This window comes from Schistocerca cancellata, chromosome 5 (genome assembly GCF_023864275.1).
Source record: "Schistocerca cancellata isolate TAMUIC-IGC-003103 chromosome 5, iqSchCanc2.1, whole genome shotgun sequence".
NCBI lineage: Eukaryota > Metazoa > Arthropoda > Insecta > Orthoptera > Acrididae > Schistocerca > Schistocerca cancellata.
In genome coordinates this window covers 728,160,618-728,183,105 of record NC_064630.1, presented here as the reverse complement: position 1 = coordinate 728,183,105, position 22,488 = coordinate 728,160,618, and the positions used below count along the sequence as shown (strand labels likewise).

At 44.1% G+C, this 22,488-nt stretch overlaps 1 protein-coding gene and 1 non-coding gene across 3 annotated transcripts in view; both read left to right on the top strand.

Moving 5' to 3' along the window:
* Positions 1-22,488, top strand: part of LOC126187902 (uncharacterized) — a 1,224,785-nt gene that overhangs the window by 942,440 nt on the left and 259,857 nt on the right. The window lies entirely within an intron of this gene.
* Positions 8,655-8,729, top strand: Trnas-cga (transfer RNA serine (anticodon CGA)). The gene has a single exon. It is a non-coding gene; the product is annotated as a tRNA-Ser (tRNA).

Here is a 22,488-nt window from a genome sequence, read left to right as displayed (position 1 = left end):
TTCCATGCAGGCTTGAGGAAGTAGTGTTGTCCTTCCAACGGAAAGACAGTGCTGACTCTTGAAATGATGACAGGTAATGGGCCACAACAGAGCAAACCCACAGCAGAGTCATTCGAAGTTCTGACGAATATTGGTAGGTAGGTCATCACAGAGCAGACCCACTGCAGTCCTGGTAGAGAGTATTGGTGGGCCACCAGAGATGCAGACCCACTGTAGTCCTTGTAGAGATGGCCAGCAGCCATCTGTTGCGACTGTGCAGGTGCACAATCACCATCGAAGAGTCTTGCAGATAATAGAGCAAGTCCATAACCACCACTTGTGCATTCACAAAGTTTTTGGGAATTGTCCTTAGAACCAGCAATGCTGTTATCCAGTCCCTTGCTGAATTAGTAACACACGTGCAAACACTAACAGTCCCTACTTCTCACATAGTGTCCATATAGTATGACCAACAGAAAAGTGTGCAGTGAAATGAATGCGTACAAGTTACGCAATTTGATTAACTGGCGTCAATTACAATTATATAACATAAGAATACAATTACAAAGATACAAAATACATCATTAAAAACATAACAATACAGATAATATTTGTAGTACAAGCTTTACAAAAGAATAGAAATAAACATATACATCAGTGTTACAGGAATTATGACATGAGTACATACATAAAAGATCAGAATAACTTTTGAAACGTCAACTTCACACATGAGCATTAAAACAACACAGAATAAATTATGTCTAAGCATCTTTACAAAGAAAATAACAGAGTATTAGAAAAATTCTACAACATAGCTCTCATCAGCTAAACACATAAAGACAGGAAAAACACAAATACACAAGGGTACACAAACACATAGTGGGATAGCACAAAAGGAAAGGACAGGGTTCGTTTTACTGCAGTATTTTGCATGGAGATCTCCCTTCGTTCATTATTATTCCCAAAAAGTCCTATCTATACCTCCTTCCTGTGTTCTATTCATATTTCTTTCAAAATAATTATTTCTGATTGTACAATACTCATTTGGGCCCAAATCTTTTTCATATAACTTCGCATTGCATTCTTTACCTATTCTCCATAGTCAGTTTCTATGTTCAGGCAGTTTGATTAAGCAAATGCGGATGAGTTCTGAGGGGCTGTATGGGTTTGACAGGTATTGATTCTTGTGCAACATGTCTTCAAAATATTTCACAAGACTGGAAAATTCAGATTGTTCGAAGTGTTTCATCATCATGATGCTATGTTTTACTCGGTCCTGTGTGGCTTGAGACCAATATGCTGAGAGGAAGGCATGGTAAAATTCTCCTTCACTGTGGCAATCGTGAATGACCGATCGCATTCTTACAGCTGGTTCATTCTCCAAGTAGCCACACATAAATTCTAACCTGTGCTCCAATGACCAGTTGGGAGGAAAACAATGAGAGAATTGATGGAGCCACGCTTGTGGATGAATGTCGTTGGCAGAATTCTTGAATGTTTTGAATTTACGTGTAGTAATGAACAGCTTATAGTCAAAGTCATCATGTCGGCGAGTCACATATCGCTCATTGTTACGTCGTGTCGGCGGTTCCATCTCAAAATTCGGTGCACCTTGCCAATTCCTTTCATAATTACCGAAATGCCCTGTGTTATTATTTTGTGGCTTTTCCGTATTTATATGTCCCTCTTCCCTTATTGGGGCGCGAGTGTCCTCTGAAATACGTAATTCTTGTATTACCTGTGTCAGCTGATCTTGTACTTCCCGCATTTCTCTTTTGTATTGCGTATTAATTTGATTCTGATTTTGTTTGAATTTTCTTATTTGTTCATACTCTTCTGTGTCAGTGAAGGCTACGGGTCTTGTGTCATTCAGATCATCATCTACCTTTGTAGATAAGTTAGTGACCTGATCCGAAAGTTCAGCTACTTTCTCCGATAGTGAACACATTTCCTCAGTGTGTTTTTCTGAACCAAGTTTCAGAGTGTCCAATTGTGTTGAAATCGAATCTACTGTGTTCTTTAAGTTTTCCTGAGTTTTTGCCAGTTGCGTAACCGAATCGGTAGATGCAACTGAGTCAATTTTAGCCCACAAGGTCTCATGATTTTCATGAACAATGGTTTGCAGCTCTTTTATGGCTGCTTCGTGATTCTGTAATGCATTTTCATGCCGCGAAAAAATAGGTTGGAAATGCTCACAAATTTGTGTTTTTACGTCATTACAGACTTTTTGACATTTCGATTCAATGTTATGTAACTCAGTAGTTAAATCTTCACGTGTTTGTTCAAGTGTGGTGTCTAACTTCCGAAGATTTTGTTCCATTGTGTCTAACTTTTGCTGTGTTTGTCTCTGGTGTTGTTCCATTGTGTCTAACTTTTGAAGATTTTGTTCCACTGTGTCTAACTTTTTAAGATTTTGTTCCATTGTGTCTAACTTTTTAAGATTTTGTTCCATTGTGTCTAACTTTTGAAGATTTTGTCCCATCTGTCTCTGATTTTGTTCCATTTGTTGCATTAATTGCAATAATAATGTATTAGTGTCTGGAATCTGTTCCTCTACTCTTTTCGGCAGTGCATTTGCGCCGGCAACATTCACATTTTGACAAGCTGAAAATGTGTCTTGACTTATTTGAGAAAACGGTGAGGACGCAAAACCTGAATCTACAGTATTTGCAAAATTGTGTCCTATCATTTCGGATTCCTGAGGCGAGCTGTTGCCGACCGACCGATCGATAATGCTTCCCTGTTCACTACCTGTTTGACTGTCTACGCCATTGTTTGACGCCCGCTCCATTTCCCTATGCACAGTTACCAAATTACTACTTTGAACATTAGTTAACTCATTACACAGTGGCGCTAACACATTGCTTTCGTCTTCACTGTCATTTCTCAGTTTACTTTGGAGTCGAGTGTTACGTTTTTCACACGCCATTATTTTCACAATATTTCACACGATAACACAGAAAAGCACAATTTGAATAGCAAAAATAAGAGAACACATTAACATAGCACTGAAAATAATATCTAGTTAATTACAAGCGCAGCTGCGAAATACTTGTTGCAAATCTACATGCATGCCACAACTGTTTTACATTACAACAATGAAAGACTGCAACTACAAAGGAGATTCTCTCTACAATTACGCGCTAGCAATAAACAAAAGCTACACTAAATACACAAACTACAAGAAAAAATCAGAAGATTCCAGTGAGGTATCCTAGGCTAAGGGTCGACATATGAAACGTCCCCTTAGAACATTTTGACATATGAAATGTCCACTTAGAATAATTGTACAAGACTGTGCTTAACCTGACACACAATGTTTTTAGCGCAACGCAATCTGACTATCAAAAATCCCTGCAAAAGAATGGCCCTGAGTAACATTAAACTATACCTTTCAGAAATCACTTACCTCACAAAAATCTTCGTTGCTCGAACTACTGCAATACAGCGAGCGCCACTACTGCCAGCTAAATAAAAGATTCAAACTACTGAAGGCACTAACTACTGATAGGGATGGTTAGCAAATGAAAGATATTAATAGAGAACAAACAATGTATTTACCTTAATATTCATAATTGACATCCAGTATTACAAATTATCAAAACTCCGCCATCTCTCTGCCCACATCCACCACTGCTGGCGGCTCACCTCCAACTGCCCAGCGCTACGCGCTGTTCGCATCCAGCTATAGCAGTTCATGACAACAATGGCAGACAACAATGCAAACTAGCCACATACTGCACACAGCACAGCCAGTGATTTTCATACAGAGAGCGCTACGTGGCATTACCCATATAAAAATCTAAACAGCCTACTTACATAAGTGATGAGAAACCGAAATCGCGCATACAACGGTCTTCCCGCAATAACATCACTTAATTTACTACCTGATGTTTCGCGCGCGGTCGCAACTAACGCACTTAAGTGCATGCATATGAAGCTACTAATTGTCACAACTTTTCGTCTATGCAATAACACCGTATGTGTGTGTGTGTGTGTGTGTGTGTGTGTGTGTGTGTGTGTGTGTGTGTCTGTGTCTGTGTCCATAAATACAAAAAGATAGTTGAAGAGATGTCCCGTAGCTCTGTTTATTTCATTCCTCCCCATCCCCTTAGCCCAGAACCAGTGGAGTGTACTACACCTGTCAGTATAGACTATCGATTTTGTGTACACACGTCCACACTTCCGTACCTGACCTGGTGCCCAAGGAAAAATAAACATTAATGGCTTACTTGTGCCGCATGTACTTGAAAGTACTTACCAATCTAAAAACATAATACTCATAATAGCTATAATTATTAGTTATTAGTTTGCCAATGAAGGAAATAGCGGTAATTTTAAAAAAAACTTTACAAGGAAATAGTGATTTAACGTTGTTCAGTAAACTGTCCTTAGTCACCAGCAGAAAGATCTGGACATTATATTGTCAATCACCACAAAGATGAAGAGATATACAACACTATTATCTGCCCCATAGTACTATACGGTTCAGAAAGCTGGACTCTTACAAAGAATGAAAGAGAAAAACTGAATATTTTCGAAAGAAAAGTAATGAGAGAAAGCTGGGGACCTGTGTTGGAGAATGGCGCTTGGAGAATTCGAAAGAAATTTATCAGTTAATGAATCACCCCACTATCATCCAGAAATTAAAATGTAGGAGACTGCAATGGGCTGGACATGTTGCTAGAATGGAAAACAACAGAATCACCAAGAAAGCATTTTAAGAAACTCTCCAGGCAACACGACCAATGGGCCGACCCCGTACAAGGTGGAAAGATGACATAGAGAAGGACATCGCAGCATAGGAATTTCCGCAGGGTGGAAAGAGGCTGCGAGAGATAGAAGGCGGTGGAAGTAGATCGTTGATGCAGCGCGTGGTCTACAGGGCCTGTGATCGCTGAGAAGATAAGATAAGACGAGTGAAAAAATCACAACTCCAATAACTAATTATAGTAATGAAAGTTCAGAAATACATCTGTCTAGGTAACATATTTAAGGGATTAATATTGCAAGATCACAGGTTAATGTACATCTGGGATAAGCCATTGCAAATGTGAAATACTGGTGTAAACGCCAGAATGCAAACATACAAACGTGCATGCATTGTATTCTACAGGTGCCGGAAGCCAGTTTGTGGGATGGAATTACATGCTTCTTACACTTGGTCGGTCAATACAAGGACGGCTAATGCTGGTTGTGGATGATGCTGGAGTTGTAGTGCGATGACGTCCCACATGTGCACGACTGGAGACAGATCTGGTGGTCGAGCAGACCAAGACAACATGCCGACACTCTGTTAGAGCATGATGAGATACAACAGCGGTATGTGGACGAGGGTTATCCTGTTTTGCTGTGCGCAGAACAGCCGTATAAACGGGCATCGCCGCTGCGGCCTGGCGTTGACAGTGTGTCGGTCGGACGCTGCCGGAGTAGTATGAAAGTAGCCTACTTGTGATAGTATGTATGACCACAATCTGAGTCTCACGAGTGTTGGGTGGACTTGCAGTACAGTGTATTCAGAAAAAGTGCAATGCGCCCCTGCAGGAAGCATTATTGGCGAAAATTGGAAGTCGCAATAGTTACTTCTGAAAACACATCTTAATGAGATGTGGGCCGTTTTACTTGTGACGAGTAGTGTCTAGTGTATACAGATGAGACATAATGCATAGGAAATGGCGTAGTAAATTGCCACTACATACACGTGTGGAGGAGAGCCAACAGGGCCGCCTCTGTATCAATGTATGGGCAGGAATTGGGTGTGACGTTGTCATAGACATAGCAACGCTTTACCGAACAGGTTAACAGCTGCTGTGTATCACCGATTTCTGTCCGATGCATTACCAGCGCTACTGGAGAAGGTTGCCCTCGCATTTTATACGGATCGTACTTTAGTACCTCACCGAAACGTTTGATCGGTGATGGGCTGGGCGAGGAGGTCGGGTGGGGTGAGCTCCCGGTTCATCGAACGTGAATGTGTTGGATTTCTGGCAATGGGGAGATTTAAAGGCATCGCAGTGCCCAACGCACCCACAATGTGCCGACGTTAATGGAGCGTGTGACCAAAGCATGCATCGCATCCCTAAATTAGCTGGATGTATTCGAAAGAGTGCGTGATCCATTGCGAAGAAGGGCTGAAGTAATAGATGGTAATAAGAGGACAGACTGAGGTATGTCTCAACAGGTAGTGCTTTCCGATGATGTCATCATAGGGACTTTTCTTTTAATTTTGACCTATAAATTTACTACCTACTGTAGGAAAATGTGACGCTTCTTTTAAACAACCTGTAGATGAAGGAACTCGTCGTGGTCTCCAGTCGCTCATCATCGAGCAAGGTGGCGCTGTGGGAAGCCACTGGAATCACATTCTGGACAACGGCCTTTCAGATCCCCGTCAAGAATTCGTGTTTCCATGGTTTACTTAAATCGTTTTACGCAAATACCGAGTGTTCCTCTGAAAAGATTATGTCTAGCTCCCTTCCCCAATCCATACTTGTGCTCCGTCTCTAATTTCTTCACGATCGACGGAATGTTGAACCCCACTTCCTCTGTCATTACTTCTAGTCGCTCATGGGCTGAAGAAACGACGATACACAAGTTGGCATCCATCTTTCTGCAAACGTTTCCAGACCCACTGCTACCTAACATTTTCTCAGCCAGTTTCGGGAAATGCTATACAGGCAAGAGGCGGTGGAGTTAGTGTTTAACGTCCCGCCGTCAACGAGGTCATTAGAGACGGCATATATACAGGCAGGGAGGAAGAGTTTGCGTAGAGGTGTGAAGTGATCATACATCCTGTAATTACATACAAGGCAGATTTACTGCGCTGTCCACTTTGCTTATATGGAAAAAATTGTGTCACAGTATCCTCGCTGCTCCTATAGCAGAATGGCAGAAAGAGAGAGAGCCTATGATCGTACCACAGTCGGTTGAATACGTCTACGTCTACATACATACTCCGCAAGCTACTGTAGAGTGGATGGTTGAGGGTAATACGTCGCAATATGATCGATTTTCTGATCTATTGAGTTCGCATACTGAATGAACAAAGAAGGACACAGAAAGCAACCAGTTTTTGCAGTCAAACCAGAAATCTTCTGTGAGATGATAAAATGCCACGAAAAGCAAAAGCGACCATATACCACATCTATTTTGTACCAATCCTAACATATGGTTTAGAAACATGTACCCTACTAAACAAAGACCTCAGGCAACAGAAATGAGATTCATTAGAACTTTAAATCAAACAACTAGAAAGGATAAAATCAGGAATGTGGTGAACAGAAAAGTAACTGCTATTGAGGTGGGCGCACATAATGAGGACAAACAGCCAAAGACCTGCCGAAAGGTATAGCCTGAGGCTCGTAGAAAGAAGACCACGGGGATGACCAAGAAAAGGCTAGATAGAGAATAGAATGTAAGATCAGATGTGAAGAAGAAAGGACACAAAGGGGAAGCTGCCCTGGAACAGAACATCTGTGAAGACAGAACGAGATGGCGAGAGCTTGAACAACACACCTGGGAAATTGGAGTTGGAAAATGATGATGATGAATGAACAAAAATGACACTATGCTTCTGTACGCGCCCCAGTTTCTATTAACTTATTCCCATGATCCCTTCGCAAGATATGCGATAATGGCAACAGAACGGTCGCATTGCCGTATTCGAATAGAGGTTCTCTATATCTACATCGACATCAGTACTCCGCAATTCACCCGACAGTGGGTGGCGTAGCGATCTACTGCTACCACTAATTTATCTCGCCTTTCCCTGTTCCATTTGCAAATAGCGCGTGGGGAGAGTGATTGTCGGTATGTCTCTGTATTAACCATAATTTCTCGAATTTTCTCGTTGTGATCATTTCGCCAGACGCATGTTGGAGGAAGAAATATGTTCTTCGACTATCCCCGGAAAGTGCTCTCTCGAAATTTCCATACAAAACGTCTCCGTGATGCACATCGCCTCTCTTGTAGCGTTTGCCACTGGAGTTCGTTGAGGGTCTCTGAAACGCTTTCGTGCTGTCTAAACGATCCTGTGACGAAACGTGGCGCTCATCTTTTCTATCAGATCCACCTGTTACGGATCCCAGACAGATGAACAATATTCAAGAATTGGTCGAACAAGTGGCTTGTAAGCCACTTCTTTAATCGATGAATTACATTTCCTTAAGAGTCTTCCTATGAATCTCAGCCTGGGGCATCTGCTTCTCCTACTATTTCTTTTGTGTGGTCATTCCACTTAAGATCACGAACAATCTTGCGGTGTTGCGTATCCTATCTGATACATCTTTTAAACACATTGGGAACATTAGAGGTCGTGAAACCTTCTGGCAGATTAAAACTGTGTGCTGGACCGAGACTCGAACTCTGGAGCTTTGATTGGGTAGCTCAGTTGGTAGAGCACTTGCCCGCGAAAGGCGAAGGTCCTGAGTTCGAGTCTCGGTCCGGCGCACAGTTTTAGTCTGCCAGGAAGTTCCATATCAGCGCACACTCCGCCGCAGAGTGAAAATCTCATTCTGGAAACATCCCCCAGGCTGTGGCTAAGCCATGTCTCCGCAATATCCTTTCTTTCAGGAATGCTAGTTCTGCAAGGTTCGCAGGAGAGCTTCTGTAAAGTTTGAAAGGTAGGAGACGAGGTACTGGCAGAAGTAAAGCTGTGAGGACGGGGCGTGAGTCGTGCTTGGGTAGCTCAGTTGGTAGAGCACTTGCCCGCGAAAGGCAAAGGTCCCGAGTTCGAGTCTCGGTCCAGCGCACAGTTTTAGTCTGCCAGGAAGTTTCAGTTAAGGAGCTGTTTGAAAGAGAAATAGAGGCCCCGGCCTGGATAAGGCGACCGCCTGGATTGCAGTATGAGAGTCACTTGTCCCTTGCCCCTTTTTCCCTGCTGACGGCGTAGACAGATGATAAGACAATGGTGGTTGGGCAGCGCGTGGTCCCTTGTGCCTGATGGTGAAATGTTCTAGTTTTCATTACGTGCACTGATCAAAAGTATCTGGACACTTATTAGTGGACATTAATATGGGATATGTCCACTCTTCGGTATTATGACGACTTGATCTCCGCTGGGGACACTTTCGGTGACGTGTCTGAATGTATGTGGAGGAATGTCAGACTATTCTTTCTCAAGAACCTAAACCAGAGATGTTGGACGCAGGTGTCTGGAACGATGTGGACGCTGCAGAGTGAAAATCTCATTCTATTAGAGGTCTTGTTATGTTAATTTTGGCTCTGTGAAACATTCGCCATCCAATATGACTTTCTGTACTCTATTAGGGAAAAAAAATTCTACGAAAATATTCAGTACGATCCTATCTTGGTTAGTACGTGAAAATGTAGTAAAATGTCAAGCGCCTTTCAAACACAAGAAGATCGAATGTACCTGATCACCACCATCTATTATATTCCATCATCGTTTGGGCTTGCCCAGGGAAAGTCTCAAGAAACACCTGCTTCTATTGTTTGCTTGATGTCGTGTACGAACAGAGCAAGCTGTGCTTCACACAAGTGGTTTTTCCTGAAACCGTGCTCATTCTTTGAGACAAGCCTGTTTCCTCCAAGGACTTCGTACTTTCTGAACTTAGAAAATGGTCTGGGATCCTGCAACGGAAGAACATAAGCGGTGACAACGCAGTTTTTCGCGACGACGTTCTTGAGTAAATGCTTTACGCAGTTCTTGCCGCGTCAGGTTTGTATTCAGTTTCAGGCTTTCGACTACTTCCTCCGTCCTCATCGTCAGGGCTTGGAAACATATGAGAGTTTTTCGCTGTTAGACAGTTTGGTACTCTCAGATACTACTCGTTGGTCGATTGGTTGGTTGATTTGGGGGAAGGGTCCAAACAGCGAGGTCATCGGCCACATCGGATTAGGGAAGGATGGAGAAGGATGTCGGCCGTGTCCTTTCAAAGAAACGATCCCAGCATTTGGCTGAAGCGATTTAGGGAAATAACGGAAAATCCAAACCAAGATGGCCGGACACGGGTTTGAACCGTCGTCCTCCGGAATGCGAGTCCAGTGTCCCAATCATTGCGCTACCTCGCTCGGTGATACTACTCGCCGAATTGTTTACGCTAGTGGCGCATTTTCGCTCATAGTTACTATCTGATAGTTACGTCCTAGTACTTTCTGCGAGTGTCTGAGAGTCGTGCGAGAGCAGATGTCGGAAGCGTTTATACACGACAGGATGAGAGTATCTGGGAGACTTAAGAGATCACTCTGCGCGAGATTTTTCAGTCGTAGTTCTGTTCGTCAATGAAGAGGTTGCGATGGGAGAGCTTAGGGCTGCAGCTGCACTTTTAATACTTTTAGTGGTACAGAAAAAACGTAAACGGTCATGTTCGTGTTGGATAAGAGAATAGATTAGGCGCCCTGATGATTTCGGAGCATGAAAGAATCTCAATCAACAGCTTTTGGTGGAAGACCCACAACAATATCGAAATTTCACGAGAATGTCACCCGAAGGAGATGCAAGAAACTAGACCCAAAACTGCCTAGGAAGACACTATTATGGGTAACTTCCTTAACGTTAAAGACACTCTGCGTGTGACACTAAGGTTTCTAGCGTATCTAGTATGTTTATTCTCCTTCACATATTATGGTAAAGTTACAATTACGATGAAATCACGTTACACTAGATTTCGTCTTGCAGGATTCAAAACGCGAGTAAGGTGCATATTTGATAAATGAAGAGTTTTGGGACATGAAGAGTTTTTGGACATTATTATATTTGAACGTTTTTGATTGTGTTGATATAAGGAAGTACTCGTAAATTCCTGAAGGCCTGTTTTGCAACACTCAATATAATAATATATCAATAAGTACCACGCCAAAATTGCAGATTTAGGTGTGTTACGTGAAGTTAAATAGAATTTTCCGAGTTTCAAAACCATTTCCTGCGAACGTCTCTTCACCTGTGTCTATCTGTCAATTAATCTATGTTATAAAACTTCTTTGGCTTATTTCTTAAATTGTGGATATTCTGGTAAGTATCTTCTCTGGAAGTGTAAAACTGTAGTCACTTCAGCCACAAACTTTGCTGCTTATCTTGGTTCCTGTAGTACAGTAACTATGCATTCCTCGTACAAACTAATTAAATGCTCAACTTCGTCCCGACTCCGCTTCCTAGCAGCTTCCTTCATCACACATCGCTGACATCCACTTCACCGTGCGTATCCATCGCGACAGAAACCACAACTATCCCGACAATGCTGGTACACTTACATAGAGTAGTAAGTCACAGTGCTTATATGGCATAATGGATAACGCGCTAGCTTCCTATTCACATTAGCGTAGGATCTTGTCTCCTCGGCGACAGTTTTTTTTCCGTTTGTTAATTCTACGTAACAAGTATCTGATGCTTTTTATAAGTTATTTGCTGCGTCGCATTGCTGAAGCCTAGAAGTTTCTAAATAAGCGGACTGCTAGCGCTGTTCGTGTAGCAGGTAAAACGGGCGAGTTCTTCGCGTAGGAACGTGTCACGGCCACAAACTATGGCTCAAAACACGCGGTTTCGTGAGTACGTTCATGTAACGTGTGCATAAGTACGGCTAAATATTGTATACACTGAGGTGACAAAGTCATGGGATACCTTCTGATATTGTGTCGTACCTTCTTTTACCCGGCGTAGTGCCACAACTCGATCCGGTGTGGACAACAAGTTATTGGAAATCCCCTGCAGAAATATTAAGCCATAATGCGTCTATATTCAGCCATAGTTACGAAAGTGTTGCCAGTACAGGATGTACTGACTTCTCGATTATGTCCACTAAATGTTCGATGGGGTTCATGTTGGGCGATCTGGGTAGCCAAATCATTCGCTCGAATTGTCCGGAATATTCTCCAAACCAGTGGCGCACAGTTGTGGCCCAGAGATATGACATCGTTGTTTGGGGAATTAAAGTAGATGAACGGCTGCAACTGATCTCCATTTCCAGTCTCTGATAGGTTCAGTTGCACCAGAAGACCCAGTCCAGTCCATGTAAACACAACCTGTACCATTATGGAGCCACCATCAGTTTGCACAGTGCCTTGTTGACGACTTGGGCTCATGGCTTCGTGAGGCCAGCTCCACACTAGAACCTCTCCATCAGCTCTTATCAACTGAAATCGGCACTCGTCTGATCAGGCCACTGTCTATTTTGTAGCCGTCATGGCTTCAACCGATATGGTCATGAGCATAGGAGAGGCGCTGCAGACGATTTTGTGCTGTTAGCAAAGGCACTCGCGTTGGTCGTCTGCTGCCATAGCCCATCAGTGCCAGATTTCGCCGCACTGTCCGAACGGATACATTCGTCGTATGTCCCATATCGATTTTCGCGCTTATTTCACGTAGTGTTGCATGTCTTTTAGCGCTGGCAAATCTGCACAAATGCCGCTGCTCTCGGTCCTTAACTAAAGGTCGTTAGCCACTGCGTTGTCCGAGGTGAGAGGTAATGCCTAAAATTAGGCGTTCTCGGCACACTATTGACATTGTGGACCTTGGGATATTGAATTCCCTAACGATTTCTCACATGGAATGTCCAATGCGTTTAGCTCCAATTACCATTCCGCGTTCAAAGTCTGTTAATACTAGTCATGTGCTCATAATTACGTCGGGACCCATTTCACATGATTCACCTGAGTACAAATGACAGCTCCAGCAATGCTTCGCCCTTTTATACCTTATATAAGCGATACTACCGCCACCTGTATATGTGCATATCGCTACCCATGACTACTGTCATCTCAGCGTGTTACTATGATGTGGTTGCGTAACAGCTGTTACATGCGGCACAAATCCTGGACGCAATATCCTCTTAGCACTCACAGAGTACACTCATCTCCGCCGACAGTTCCATTATACACAGAGGCATGTGTATTCAAATCCAGAGATATGTAAAAAGACAGGATACGGCACTGCGGCCGGCATCGCCTATACAGGGTGTTACAAAAAGGTACGGCCAAACTTTCAGGAAACATTCCTCACACACAAAGAAAGAAAATATGTTATGTGGACGTGTGTCCGGAAACGCTTACTTTCCACGTTAGAGCTCATTTTATTACTTCTCTTCAAATCACATTAATCATGGAATGGAAAAACACAGAAACTGAACGTACCAGCGTGACTTCAAACACTTTCTTACAGGAAATGTTCAAAATGTCCTCCGTTAGCGAGATACATGCATCCCCCCTCCATCGCATGGAATCCCTGATGCGCTGATGCAGCCCTGGAGAATGGCGTATTGTATCGCAGCCGTCCACAATACGAGCACGGAGAGTCTCTACATTTGATACCAGGGTTGCGTAGACAAGAGCTTTCAAATGCCCCCATAAATGAAAAGTCAAGAGGGTTGAGGTCAGGAGAGCGTGGAGGCCATGGAATTGGTCCGCCTCTACCAATCCATCGGTCACCGAATCTCTTGTTGAGAAGCGTACGAACACTTCGACTGAAATGTGCAGGAGCTCCATCGTACATGAACCACATGTTGTGCCGTACTTGTAAAGGCACATGTTCTAGCAGCACAGGTAGAGTATCCCGTATGAAATCATGATAACGTGCTCCATTGAGCACAAACTAAAATGAGCTCTAACATGGAAATTAAGCGTTTCCGGACACATGTCCACATAACATCTTTTCTCTATTTGTGTGTGAGGAATGTTTCCTGAAAGTTTGGCCGTACCTTTTTGTAACACCCTGTATAAGACAAGTGCCCGGCGCAGTTGTTAGATCGGTTACTGCTGCTACAATGTCAGGTTATCAAGATTTAAGTGAGTCTGAACGTGATGTTGAAGTCGGGCCACGAGCGATGGGACACAGAGGCCGGATAAAGATGCTGCAAGAATGGGACCAACGGCAACTGAAGAGAATCGTTCAACGTGACAGACGTGCAACCCTTCCGCAAATTGCTGCAGATTTAAATGCTGGGCCATCAAGAAGTGTCAGCGTGCGAACCATTTAAAACAAACATAATCGATATGGGCTGTCGGAGCCGAAGACTCACTCGTGTACCCTTGATGACTGCACGACACAAAACTTTACGCCTCGCCTGGGCCCGTCAACACCGACATTGGGCTGTTTGTGACTGGAAAGAAGTTACCTGGTCGGACGTGTCTCGTTTCAATTTGTATCGAGCGGATGGACGTGTATGGGTATTGAGACAATCTCATGAATCCATGGACCCTGGAGGACAATAGGTGACTGTTCAAGTTGGTGGAGGCTCTATAAAGGTGCGGGGCGTGTGCAGTTGAAGTGATATGGGATACGTCTAGATACGACTCTGACAGGTACGTAAGTATCCTGTCTGATCACCTGCATCCATTCATGTACTCCGTGCATTCCGACAGACTTGGGCAATTCCAGCAGGACAGTGCGAGACCCCACACGTCCAGAATTGCTACTGAGTGGCTCCAGGAAGACTCTTCTGAGTTTAAACGCTTCCGCTGGCCACCAAACTCCCCAGACATGAACATTATTGAGGATGTCTGGGATACCTTGCTACGTGCTGTTCAGAAGAGTTCTCCACCCCCCCCCCCCCGCCCCCCCCCCCCGCACAGTTAGGGATTTATGGACAGCCCTGCAGAATTCATGGTGTCACTGCTTCAGACGTTAGTCGAGTCCATGCCACGTCGTGTTGCGGCACTTCGGCATGCTCTCGGGGGCCCCTGCATGATATTAGGCAGGTGTACCTGTTTCTTTGGCTCTTCAGTGCAGTCTTTCTAGTCTGAGACGTACAACGAGCAGTCCTCGAGCGATGGACGTTTGCGTCTAGTCGAGAGGACTAAACTGGCCCACTTCCGAAGATTGCCCGCGAGCTGACTCTCGGCGCTGTTTACGCGGCATGTATTACTCGGGATAGGCCTCTGAGAGTGGATAAACTCTGACTTGCAGTAGGCCGTTAGGTACTATTATTGGCTGGCCGAATTATGTCACACGGATGAAACGAACTCACGGAACTTCCGCACGCTACGAGAGATTTTGTCGATGTGTATGGCCGGAGAACATCGGCGGCGATGCTGTTATCCTTAGCTGGTAGATGACTCAGCTTCTTTCTCAGCTGCCTTTCAGCATCATAAGCTCTAGCGAGTCGCCGCTGTTCCGGTTGAAGCTGTTGAACACATTGTGATCTCAACAGCTTCTTTGTTGCTGAAAGTCAACAGAGACATCTGAGTCATGCACCATCTAATGAAATCAACTTCGCTGCCGATGTTCTTCAGTCATAGACACAGCCGAAATCTGTCGTAGCACATGGAAGCGCAGAGACTTCGTGACGTCTCCGTGACGTAACTTGGCCAACTGAATAAAAGTACCTAACGGGTTACTGAACTCTCCTGATGCTGGCAGTGGAGAAAGACACTGTAAGCTCGAGACTGCATACAAACGTGGCGCGGCAAGAACTCCGTGAAGCATTTATTCAAGGACGTCAGCGACATTGGATCGTAATTCTGTTCATTGGATCCTTTTCTTTTAAGAGGAGTGACGTGCGCTCTTTATCAGTCACACGGGTCTCTTGGCTGCAAAAGAGTTACTGAACGATGAAGCTACGGCCGCCCAAATTTTACCGTGTTACTGTCAACTTTGTGTTGGATTCTTGGTTGCGCGGGTGAAAAGTGATCTTGATAGGGTTTGGGTTAAGTGGGTTCAGTAAGTATAGTCAGCGAGAAATCCGATTTGTTGAAGCAACTTGTTCTCCACTTGTTCGAAATTTGAAACATGAGGTGTTTACACCAGCTTCTCGTCGGGTAGGTAGAGGTCTGCTTTCCCTATTGTTATGTCGAACCACACTATAGAGAGACCGAGAGACGTAGTGCAGTGGTTAGTATACTGCACTCGCATTTGGGAGGACGACGGTTCAAACCAGCATCTGACCGTGCTGATTCAGCTTTTCCGTGATTTCCCTAAATCGCTTAAGATAAATACCAGGATGTTTCCTTTGAAAGGGGACGGCCGATTTCCTTCTCCATCCTTTCCTAATCCGAGATTGTGCTCCGTCTCTAATGACCTCTTTGTCGACGGGACGCAGTGCAGACTTTTGCATTAAATACACTTCTTAGGGGGCTGTTAAACAAGACGAAGCTACAGTCGTCCGGCCATAACTGTGGGTCCTTTGCTCTGGGAGATGGTTCATCTGAACTACAACATACGAAACGTTACTTCACGTTATTACGTGAATAGTAAAAAGATTTACTTAACGTGATACAGTTCTTGGCCACAGGAGTGCCTGATAATTTACAATTGTTTGCTATTAAAGCATCACTAGATGCATAGAACTCTTCTCTTGAAGTACAGTGTTCGACTTTTACAAAAGTGCATTTCCATCTGAGACCTGAATAACTCTTTCGTCCTACTCGATGATGTTGGCTGCTTCAGCTGCCACGAACTGGGGCTCATGGCTTCCATGTTCATTTCTACACTACTGGCCATTAAAACTGCTACACCAAGAAGAAATGCAGATTATAAACGGGTATTCATTGGACAACTATATTATACTAGACCTGACATCTGATTACATTTTCACGCAATTTGGGTGCTTAGATCCTGAGAAATCAGTACCCAGAACAACCACCTCTGGCCGTAATAACGGCCTTGATACGCCTGGGCATTGAGTCAAACAGAGCTTGGATGGCGTGTACAGGTACAGCTGCCCATGCAGCTTCAACATAATACCACAGTTCATCAAGAGTAGTGACTGACGTATTGTGACGAGCCAGTTGCTCGGCCACCATTGACCAGACGTTTTCAATTGGTGAGAGATCTGGCGAATGTGCTGGCCAGGGCAACAGTCGAACATTTTCTGTATCCAGAAAGGCCCGCACAGGACCTGCAACATGGGGTCGTGCATTATCCTGCTGAAATGTGCCGTCAATGCGAACAAGAGGTGACAGAGTCGTGTAATCAATGGCACCCAATACCATCACGCCGGGTGACATGCCAGTATGGCGATGACGAATACACAGGTTCGTCGTTGAGTACACCATCGCAGGCGCTCCTGTCTGTGATGCAGCGTCAAGGGTAACCGCAGCCATGGTCTCCGAGCTGCAAACGTTGTCGAACTGTTCGTGCAGATGGTTGTTGTCTTGCAAAAGTCGCCATTTGTTGTCTCAGGGATCGAGACGTGGCTGCACGATCCGTTACAGCCATGCGCGTAAGATGCCTGTCATCTCGACTGGTAGTGATACGAGGCCGTTCGGATCCCCACGACGTTCCGTGTTAGCCTCCTGAACCCACCGATTCCATATTCTGCTAACAGTATTTGAATCGCGTCCAACGCGAGCAGCAGTGTCATGATACGATAAATCGCAATCGCAATAGGCTACAATCCGATTTTTATCAAAGTCAGAAACGTGATGGTACGCATTTCTGCTCCTTACACGAGGCATCACAAGAACGTTTTACCAGACAACGCCGGTCTACTGGTGTTTGTGTATGAGAAATCGGTTGGAAACTTTCCTCTTGTCAGCACGTTGTAGTTGTCGCCACCGGCGCCAACCTTGTGTGAATGGTCTGAAAAGCTAATAATTTGCTTATCACAGCATCTTCTTCCTGTCGGTTAAATTTCGCGTCTGTAGCACGTCATCTTGTTGATGTAGCAATTTTAATGGCCAGCAGTGTATATTGACCTCTGTGCGAGGATACTGCTGTGGTGAGGGAGGGGCCGTGCCTACTTTACCCCATTCGTCGTTGCGGATTGCAGCGAGACATCGCTGATGTCTGTGGTATCGACGTGCGTTGCCGCCCTGGGTGTGGCACTGCTGTCTCTAGACGATACCACAGGGGCAAGTCGTATTTAAGATTCCTCAAGGTCATTTTCTTGTCTCGAAGTGCTGCAGTGAATCGACGATTAGGAAGTGGCCGTTGGTAGCGCGGAGCACGCTTCGAGGTCGGAATACGTCCTCACTGTGCGTCGAGCTATGCTGATGGGTCGAGCACCTGCTGTGGATGTTAGAGGAGGGGCGCGGCAGCATGTAAGCCGGCAGCCCTTTGAGACACTTCCCCAGCTACGAGAAATTGCATGACAGCTACGAAACCACAAAAAAATTACTGACGGTCACCGTTGCACTCACTTCTTTGCAGCAGAACCATCAGCACAGATTTGAGTACTGTATAGAAAGACGAACAATTCCGAAGTTGAAACTTACTGGCAGATTAAAACTGTGTGCCGGACCGAGACTCGAACTCGGGACCTTTACCTTTCGCGGGCAAGTGCTCTACCATCTGAGCTACCCAAGCACGACTCAGGCCCCCTCCTCACAGCTTCACTTCTGCCAGTACCTCGTCTCCTACCTTCCGAACTTTACAGAAGATCTCCTGCGAACCTTGCAGAACTGGCTCTCCTGAAAGAAAGGATATTGCGGAGACATGTCTTAGCCACAGCCTGGGGGATGTTTCCAGAATGAGGGCACGGTAAAGGTCCCGAGTTCGATTCTCGGTCCAGTACACAGTTTTAATCTGCCAGGAAGTTTCATATCAGCTCACACTCCGCTGCAGAGTAAAAATCTCATTCTGGAATTCCAAAGTTGTTTGATTGCGGAATCGGTGATTCCCCATTACAGTATGTGACAGTAGTCCGTCACAGAGGCAAAGCGAAAGACGCGGTAGACTTGCAATTTTTTTTTCTTGTCCCCATCTTAACTTCAGCCATGTGACGCCCAGTTTGTTTGCGCGCTTGGCCTGTCTTAGTGTGTTCTCCGTCTCTAATGACCTATATGTCGGCAAAGAGTTAAAACAATGAAATTCTTTCACATTTAAAAATGTTAACGGCCAAGAATATGAGCAGTGGTGAAACCACTTACACTGAGGAACGATAAAACCACATATCACGATATTTATTTTACCCTACCGATATTTCTTCGGTATTATTGAGATATTTCCCCAATCGTTGACGTCGTATGAATAACAGTGGCTGATATGTAAGACGCAGAATTTCTAAACCACTCGTTCTGTGACGAAGTATCTTCATAATTTCGTTTTCAATCGTCGTTAGTTGTTTGGAAGGATGAAGTACACTTTCGAGAAAGAGAATAAATCAGTCTTAAATTCCATTTTATCGTAACAGCACTGGTTATTACTATGTTTTATGATACCATTCCTTACGACTTTATTTCTTTCGCCTGTTTCATTTTTAGCAAATACATTATTTTGTCCCATCATCAGCCTCAATAATCCAAATCGCTGGCTATTCTTTACTCATTTATAAGGTCTGTGATCGATGTAAACTTAAATTACTTACGCTAAATCTACAAGGTGTCCCCGGAGGAATAGCCAGTATTCATGGATATGACAGGAATGAACATTCTAAGCAAAAAAGACTAGTAAACAAAGGCTCTAAAAAGAATGTTTTCCTTAAGTGGTTGTCCACATCCGATAAGGACTTGAAAAAAAAATGTTTTTTGTGCCAACAGACAGTTTTATGTATTCTTAACCGGTTTCGGTCTGACTACCATCTTCACAAGAGATCATAATGTCAAAAATACATCTCTGCCAAATATGGCAACATCAAGTGTCGATTGTACCATCACGATAACTGTTTCAGTGAATTTCAAAAAATGGCTCTGAGCACTATGGGACTCAACATCTTAGGTCATAAGTCCCCTAGAACTTAGAATTACTTAAACCTAACTAACCTAAGGACATCACACACACCCATGCCCGAGGCAGGATTCGAACCTGCGACCGTAGCAGTCCCGCGGTTCCAGACTGCAGCGCCAGAACCGCTAGACCACCGCGGCCGGCTCAGTGAATTTCCACTGTAGTAGAGTAACACAGTCGAAGTGTGGTAACACGGACACACTTAATGTTCAACATGAAATAACTAATAAAGGCTCGGTCAGAACCAGATCCCGAGCGGTCTAAGGCGCTGCAGTCATGGACTGTGCGGCTGGTCTCGGCGGAGGTTCGAGTGCTCCCTCGGGCATGGGTGTGTGTGTTTGTCCTTAGGATAATTTAGGTTAAGTAGTGTGTAAGCTTAGGGACTGATGACCTTAGCAGTTAAGTCCCATAAGATTTCACACACATTTGAACATTTGAGAACCAGATCTATACAAGAAAATATATAGTACCCAGGTTATATTACAGTATTTTGACCTGTGTGCTATATATTGATGCCGTAGTGTTTTCTTGTATAGATCTTATTCTAACTGAGCTTATTAGTTACTTGATGTTAAGATTGTTTGTATGTTACCACACTTCGATTGTCTAAATATACTACAGTGGAAATTCGCTGAAACGATTATCGTGATAAATAGTCACATTTTATACTTGATGTTGCCTTTGTTGGCAGAGATGTATTTTTGACCAGCTGTACATTACTATCTCTTTTGAAGATGGTAGCCAGTACCGAAACTGGTAGACAATAAATAAAACTGTAGAGCTGTTGGCACAAAAAATGATTTCTTCTGCACTTTGATACTGTGAAACAAATCTCTTCTACCGCAAGCTCTTTGCTTTCCATATTTTGAGGGGTGGTAGAAAAAAAAATGTCCAGTAAAGATGGATTCTAAAGTGCATACCTTAACAGCTAAGATCACTTGTTCATCTTCGCTACTTTGAAACACATCTCTTCCACTGAATAAGTGCTGATAGCTCCCAAGGCATATAGTTTCGCATTTTGCATGTGAAATTGTAAGCATAATTCTATTTGGAACAAGTTCTTGCTTAGTGCATACATCGTGCTTCGTGGTTCCAAATCCTGTAAGTGCGGTCGGATGCCACCACTGCTTTTGCAACTGCCCCCGGTGTGTTAAAGGTAAATAAAACGTCCCAGAAGAGGTGACGAACGCAAACTTTGCAATATATTAAAATTTCGTGATGATGCCCCAGAAGGGCGAAATGCCAGGACTTTTTTTTCTTTCGAAATACTACGCAAGGTTGCTGCACCAGATACGCCACGGAGTGGGAAGAATTGTGTCTGCAGAAATGTGTGGCTCATGCGGACCATTGTACCGCCTTTTTTTAACACTCTACGTACAGACATTGAGATAGCTGGTCCGCTGATAGCACCTTGGAACTTATGGGCTATTTCTTTCTGCTTACTCATGAGATTTTTTACAGCCACCGTCCACATTGCTCGACATTTGCTCTCCGTCACCGGTACAATAAAATATATAGTACCCAGTGATGTAGTTGTCGACTTGGGTAGCTTTAGAACGGTTCAAATGTCACCAATGGATCTGCTACTACGGTGATATCCAGTGACTAGTGCACATTCCCAATCACTGAGTAACGCATTGTGCTGTTAATACTCTCAGTTTGCTTTTATACTGATGGGTCCGCCCCTCGTGATGTCTAGTGATCAATTCTCCATTACGTAGGGGTGTCCGTATACTTTTGGTAAGATAATGCATGAAGTGAAGCAACCATGTGGACTTAGTGGTAGGTGAAGCAAATAGTAGGCTGTGGTTCACTGGTAGGTTACTTTCAAATTGCGGTTTGTTACGAAAGAAAGCGGATACTAAACTCCCTTACGTCCTTTACTTGGGGCCACATCTGGAGACAGCGAACGTGTATAAAGAAGAACAGCGCTGATCGTCACAAGCGTATTTGACTGGCGGGAGGGTGTAAAACAAATATCGAACAATCTTAACTGGTTGCCATTTGGAGATAGTCGCCGTACATCTCATGATAAGCTATTTAGAAACTTTCGGGAAATGTTTTTCAGGGCAGAAATTGAAAATATTCTGCAGCCCGGCAAGTATCTATCCCGTAGACATCTCAAGGATTAAACTAGACGAGTAACAGTTCACACAGAGGCCAAGAAGCAGCTATTCTTCCCACGCTCCATTAGATAGTAAACCAGGAAGAAACACTAATGTGTTGTTGTTGTGGTCTTTAGCCCGTTGCTCTATCCTGTGCCAGCCCTTCATCTCCGAATAACTGTTGCAACCTGCATCCATTTGAACCTGCTTTCTGTACTCCCCCCCTCCCCCCCCCTCACACAATACACACTTACCAGCACTGTCAGATTGACGATTCATTCGTGCCTCAGAATGAGTTGTCAATCGACCCCTTCTTTTAGTCAAGATGTGTCGCAAATTTCTTTTTTCTGCCATTCAGTTTCCTCCTCATTAGTTACTCTTTTTAAGAAACGCCTTTCATGCTATAACCAGTCTACAATTTGTATACTCTCTACTTCGGCCTTCTTCAGTATTGAACACTAATGCCCCCCAATTTTTTTTTTCTCCTCTCAATATCGGCCGAAGTATTACTTGTCATGCATGCTACTCCGCCGACTTTCCCGCTTCCCTGATATTAGCTGCAGCCATCTGCCGCTAGAGGGCTCCGAATTGTAGCGTGTAACATTGTGGTATGTAACGTTAACTCTGTCGGTGTATGACAAACTGCGTGCTGTAATTGTGTTTCGTAACTGCAGAAAACTGAAAGCGCGAATTCGAAGAGTTCGTCCAGACACGGAGCACTCTGACCTTCAGCAAAACAAGTGCTCGTAGCTATTAGAGTATGCACTTCAAAGCCTATGTTTACTGGACATTTGTTTCTTATTTTGGTCCATACTACCACCTCCCATAATATGGACAGAGCCTGCAGAA